This window comes from Grammomys surdaster, unplaced genomic scaffold, assembly GCF_004785775.1.
Source record: "Grammomys surdaster isolate TR1022 unplaced genomic scaffold, NIH_TR_1.0 220, whole genome shotgun sequence".
Taxonomy (NCBI): Eukaryota; Metazoa; Chordata; class Mammalia; order Rodentia; family Muridae; genus Grammomys; species Grammomys surdaster.
The window spans coordinates 5773033-5779813 of record NW_021604665.1 but is presented as its reverse complement, the minus strand read 5'-3'; the positions used below and the strand labels follow the sequence as shown (position 1 = coordinate 5779813).

At 45.6% G+C, this 6781-nt stretch overlaps 1 pseudogene; it reads left to right on the top strand.

The window, feature by feature from the left end:
- The first annotated feature begins 1888 nt into the window (after positions 1-1888).
- Positions 1889-4695, top strand: LOC114625656 (annotated as a pseudogene).
- The last annotated feature ends 2086 nt before the right edge of the window (positions 4696-6781 follow it).

Below are 6781 nucleotides of genomic sequence, written 5' to 3'. Positions count from 1 at the left end.
AAGGGGGAGAAAGAGAGGAAGGGAAGGAGAAAGGGGAGGCTATCAGCCATGGAGAACCATGGATGGGTCAAAAACTGTCCTGGGTAGCAATGTCTATCAGAAGGTTAGATAGTGGGTAACAACTCTAATTGTGTGGGCATCTTGTTGATTGAGCATTTCTAAATATATAAATCCTTTAGATAATCATTAAGCTTTAAGTCTCATTTCTATCAGGTACTTCGAGAATGGCAGATATTGTCTGGGGTTCAGCCAAGCTTTGTGGATACAGCGTTGGGGATTGGCAGAGCCATCCCCTACGCTGGCATCTAGTGGATGCCAGGACCTGCACATCTAGCTAGCCGAAGCCCCAGTCAGAAGGGAGGAGCAGTGGGAACTTGGTGGCTACCCAGGAACAAGCTGGACCGGGCACCATTTTCTAAATATCACCGGCAAGACTGCTGCATTAGTCACTTTCCTCACTACTGTGTCAAAATACCCTGCAAAGTCAACTTAAGGAAGGAAACAGTAAAGATTTATTTTGGCCCAGAGTTCAAAGATACAGTTCGCCATGGCTGAAGAGTCATGGTAGTAGGCGTCTGAGGAAGCTGCTATGCTGTGTCCACAGTTTGGAAGCCCACAGGATGAGGACTGCCACTCAGCCTGCTCTCACCTCTCTCCTCAGCCTGGGGCCCAACTTCATGGAATGGTGCTGCCCACTTCCAGGCTTGATCTTCTTAACTCAGTTAAACCTGCCTAGAAACACCATCAGAGACACAACCACAGGTGTGTTTCTATCAGTATTCTGATTCCAGACATGCTAATGATGAATGAACCATCACAATTGTCCTGGAGTGAAATCCATCATTTAAAACAACTTCCTGAGGTTAGGCTAGGGATGAAAGTCTGCTGGTAAAGAGCTTGTCTCACGTGTGGTGAAGCACACCTATAATTCAAACGTTTAGACCTTGTGCTCAAGATGCTCAAGTTTTCTGTCAGCTTCAGATACTGACTTTGAGCTACATGAGACTCTATCTCAAAAAACACCGCTAACAGCAAAACTTTCCAACCTCCCTCAAGCATGGGATGTTGCCAGAACATTTGAGGGCCACTTCCCTCTAGGCATGGTGAAAAGATGAGGTCATCATTCTTAGAAAAGAAGAAAAAAAAAAAAAAAAGCTGAATTGAATTGAGCATTTGCTGATTTGTTCTTGCTCATTGTGGGCATGTGTACCTAGTGGCCACAGGGTGGCAGTCAAGCCCTTCCAAACGGCCTCTGGGGCCTGTGAAGACTGAGAGACTTTATCCTAAACTTTAGGCTTCTGAGTCCTGCAGGAAAGGGCCAGGCTCCCATTGTTGGGGAAGATTTCATTCCCCAAGTGAGGGAACTTGAGGACAGCTTTCAGGATGACTGGGGATGTACCTTTGCAGCTGCCAGCAAGTGCATGCTGTGTACTATCTATCACCTTATCTTGTGACAAGGCAAGTGCATGGTGACCTAAAGATAATTCTAGCCTAAGAAACTACTGGGCGGGGGATGCATTCTGGAGAGCTTGGGGGTTAGGCTGGGATCTGAGCTCTGCTGAAATCCTGTATGGCATATTTACACTTTAGTCCCACTTAGAAACTAAATTTTTCCTTATGTTGGTCTTAGAGGTTATGGGCCTTACTGCTATTATTGTACTTGAACAGAACTCTAAGCGGATGAGTTCACTGATGGCAACTAACGTAAGAATTGCAGAACATTAAGGAACACCGGTTAGTGTAGGTGGCACGCTAAGGTTGAGTCCGTGTGGGTATGACCTGGTGCAGTTCCTTTCAGGTGTATGTTAGTTGTTTTGTCTCAACGCTGTGATAGGATTCCTGACAAAAACAAATTAAGAGATACTTCCTTTTCCAAGCAGCCACCAAGATGGCTGACGTGGAGCGGTAGAAGAAGCGGACCTCCCGCAAGTTCACCTACCTTGGTGTGGATTTCCACCAGCGGCTGGATGTGTCCTATGAGCAGCTGATGCAGTTGTACAGTGTCTGCCAGAGGTGGCGCCTGAACATGGCCTGCAGCAGAAGCAGCACTCACTGCTCAAGCGCTTGAGAAAGGCCAAGAAGGAGGCGCCGCCCATGGAGAAGTCCGAGGTGGTGAAGACTCATCTGAGAGTCATGGTGGGTGTGTACCACAGCAAGACCTTCAACCAGGTGGAGATCAAACCAGAGATGATTGGCCACTGCTTAGGGGAGTTTTCCATCACCTACAAGCCTGTGAAGCATGGCCATCCCTGTATTGGTGCCACCCACTCCTCCCGATTCATCCCCCTCAAGAAGCCGAGGCCAATAAAGACTGTTTTTTGGGGGAACCAAACCAAACCAAACCAAACCAAACCAACCAACCAACCAACCAACCAAACAAACAAACAAACAAACCAACCAACCGAACAAACCAAACAAATTAAGAAATGAAGGGACTGTTTTGTGTGACAGTCTGAGGATACATTTCACCACAGTAGGGAAGGTAGGAGCATGAGGTGGCTGCTGCCCCCATTGGGAAGGAAATATACTGTATTCATCTTTTTTGGCTACTTTGTGGGTTCCTTTTTCTTCCTCTTTTCTCCAACCCTATTTTACTCTTTCAACCCCCTAACACTAGGTAGGATAGGAAGAAGGCTGGAGGGAAATGGGGACATTAACATCACTAGACTGCTTCTTGCTGATCAGGAACATAGAGTTGCTTGGGGCAGGTTTGATCTTTGCTATCAGGATATCCAATTTCAGATATCCAATTTCTTCTTCTCTTTGTACCTGATCACTTGACAAACTGCAACAAACCACAACAACAGCAGACAGCAGGCAGCAGGCACCACCACCACAAGCAGCTATCCTGAGAAGGGCTGATCTAGCATTTATATGCCCTTTCAAGAGTCTCTAAAATTCCAAATGTCATACACTTGCAGAAACTATCTACAGCTGGCAAAATCATGCCCCTGCTAGGGCACGAGGCAGATTATAGTCAGCTTCAGTGGACAATTAAAAGCAGCCTCATATCCTATACCTGGGATTAAAACAAAAACATATAAACATATTACTATAACATTTCTGTTTTTTTTTTCTCCTAATGGCATACATGTATTTGTCTACCTTACATTGCGTAGTTGAGCTGCATTTGTCAGGGCTCCATAGAGAGGAATGCACCAAAAAACTTCTGGCGTTCTGCAGTTTCTTGCCACTTCCAAGCTCTCAGACTGACTGGATGCACATGCTGAGGCAAGACCCTTGCTGAGGCTAGGCACCTGGAGGACACGTGATGTTTAGAGGGCATAAATAGAACTCCACCCAGTGACAGCGACAGAGGGTGGTTTGCTGGTACAGCTAGCTGTGCAGCACTTGTGGATCTCATGTCTTCACTGATCTTCACTTCCCTGAGAGAGGCACAGCCCAGAATTTCTCTTGGTGTCCCTCCAGGTCCCTCCTGGTTCCACCTTCTGACTCCAGCCCAGGCAGAGTGAGGCCTGGCTGTCTCTGCTAATCTGACTCTACCGAACTGATCTGCTGGTGTATCTGTGAAGCGTTTGTGAGTGAGTGGATCAAGTTGCTACAACTTGCTAACCTGTGAACTGAACTGCTGATTTCCAGACACCACAGACAGAAGTTCTTCCAAAGAACCTTTCTAAATAGGTCCACTTCCCGCATATCCTTTCTTTTCCACTTCCTCTGGTGGGTTATAAGGTAGGTTAAAGCCTTTAAGAACCATCATTAAAAATAGGATTTGAAAAACTTAAAGTAACAAGGAATGGTAACCTTCACAAAATGTTTGCTTCATTCAATCTCCACAACTTTGTGCTGGAGATTGAAGACTGAAAGACATTTACTTTGAGAGAATTTATCATGGAACATGGATACAGAAGTCCGAGGGCCTCAAGTTTCTAGAAAACATGAGATACTTTGTAACTATGATTGTTCAATCTTATAGATTTTGGGGAATCCTGCAGAAGAGCAAGAAGGAGGATTGAAGGAGCCAGAAGAATCAAGGATACTACAAGAAAACCTACAGAATCAACTAACCTGGGCCAATAGGGGCTCACAGAGACTGGACCACAAACCAGGAAGCATGCATGGGACGGACCTAGGCCCTCTGCACATATGCTACAGTGGAGTAGCTTGATCTTTATGTGGGACTTCTAACATCAGGAGTAGGGGCTGTCTCTGACTCTGTGGTCTGTCTTTAGGACCCTTTCCTCTTTCTGGGCTGCCTTGTCTAGCCTCAATAGAAGAAGGTGTGTCTAGTCTTACTCCAACTTGATATGCCATGGCTGTTTGATATCCATGGGAGGCTTCCCCTTCTCTGAAAAGAAAGGGAGGAGGGGTGGATGCAGAGAAGAGGGGACATGGCTGGAGGGAGGACTGGGAGGAGAGGAGGGAGGGGAAACTGCAGTCAGGATGTAAAATAAATTGATTAATATCAATTAAAAATTTTTTTCTAACCATATGTATACTAGTTTGATTTCTGTTGCTGTGCTAAAAAAAAAAAAAAATCATGACCGAAAGCAACTTGAAGAAGTTAGAGTTTATTTGGTTTATATTTCATATCACAATTCAGCATTGAGATTAATCAAGGCAGAAACTTTTGACAGGAACTCAGCCATTAACCATGGAGGAACTGTACTTGCTGTTCACTCTCTGGTTCATGCTTGACAGCTGTCTTACACAGCCCAGGCCTACCTGCGTTAGATGGTGCTGCTCACAGTGGCCGTTCATCTCAATCATTAATCCAGAAAAATCTCTTACAGACATGACCACAGGACAATCCAATCTGGACAAACCCCACGTTTGAGATTCCCTTAGATGACCCCAGACAGATTGACAGCTGACAGTAGGGGGTGGGGTGGGGGAAGGGAGTTTGTATGCAGTGCCTGTGGAGGCCAGAAGAGGGCATCAGATCTCCTGGAGCTGGAGTTAGAAATGACTGTGGGCTGTGAGACCTGGGTCTGGGAAAACAGGATTCTCCCCAAGAGCAGTATATATGTTCCTAACCACTGAGCCACCTCTTTATCCCTGGAGCCTTGCTTTCCTTCCTTGTAAACTAGTGATGATCTATATTAGGGAGGATGAATTTAGGAGGTAAAAAGGAAATAAATCCATGCTTGTTTGTTGCTGCTACACAGCATTGGTCAGCAACTGCTATTATTACGCTCGGACGCATGGATTTAATGTTATTTAGAGGCATAGCACCTGCAGACCATTTCAGTTCTGTACTCAGGGCCTCTTCCCAGGCCTACCCAAACAAAATGTCTAGGGCACAGTCTAGCTGTGTTGGTTGTTAAATGTCCCCAGGTGGTTCTCATTTAGAGTGACCCAGGACTGCTGGCTTAGGAGGTATTGACAGTCCCCTGACAACAGTCTGTGAGGGAGGTCAAGCCACCCTATGTCAAGTGAAGACCTCCGCAGAGGGGAGACCCTCACTCAAGTCTCAGAAAGTCGAGACCACCCAGTAATCTGCTCGAGACACCGTGTACCAGAGCAATAGCGAGGTTTATTAGGGTGTGTGACAGCTAGCTGCCGGTCAATTCGTATGCCCATGCAGGAGCTGAATTGACCCCTACAGCCAGTTTGAGAGGGGTTTTTAAGGGGAAAAAAACACAAACCAAGGAATGGGGAGGGGGTGAGGGGTTGTTGAGGTGGCATAACATAAAAATAGTGGAACATTCCAACGGAACCCAACCTACTTGAGTCAGGATCAGGTGAAAACTCTCTGTACGTTTATCTTTCTCAAGAATGTGGTCCTGCCCTGTTATTTCGGCCTTGCCCTGTCACTGCGGTTCTCAGCTTGGCTAACTTACATTCTAGCCAGTTCCTGTAACTAGCCTGTCCACATTCTTAACTTGTTTCATGGCTCAGTTTCTCCATACCTTTATAAAGAAAGCCTAAAGAATATTTTATATGTCTAAAAATAATTCTATATACCCAGTATCTATAATTTTTCACTCTACAAAGGTACCTTCCACTGAATGTCAACAGGATGATAACTTAACCAGTGGGTTGCCTGGGAAATGTCACCCCAAGTCAATTTAAATAGACTTCATCTCTGGCTTCTCAGCACCTTTGATGTACTAGTTGTATGTTGAGTTGAAAGTGGGAAGTATGTGAAGTTGCTCCAGTCAGTTGTATTTTAGTATATGCATATACATGTTTGTATGTGTATGTGCATGTATTTGTGTATGTGTGGGGGTGTGTGCACATGCATGCATGTATGTGGAAGCCAGAGATCACTTCACATGTTGTTCCTTGGCTACCTCCCACCCCCTGTGAGACAAGGTATCTCACTAAACCTGGAGTGCATCAATTAGGTGAGGCTGGATGGTCAGTGAGCCCCGGGCATGGACTTGTTTCCATCTTTCCTGTGCAGGGATCAGAACTGTCATGTTTGTTTAGCTTTTATGTGGATTCGAAGGATCAAATGCAGGTCTTCATGCTTACAAGGCAAATATCGGATGGACTGAGCGTCCCCCAACCCTCTGCTGCATGTTGTTGGTTGACCTAACTCAGCTGTGTCATCAGGTCCCTGTTGATGGAGTGAGGATAAATAGTGGGGGCCAAGACGTGGCTAATATGGAGACTGGAGGATGTGACATGTGGCTTCTGCTGGGTGTGTTTTTCACTTGACAAAGAGATTGCCAAAGTCCTTTTGCAAAGTCTATGCACCCTTCTTGTATGGGGTCAATTATAAGCCACTTGTCAAGTACCCACAAGGCCATTTGTATGTTCAGATTATAAACTGGGCAGTCCAAACAAAAAAGACAAACAAGAAAATGCACAA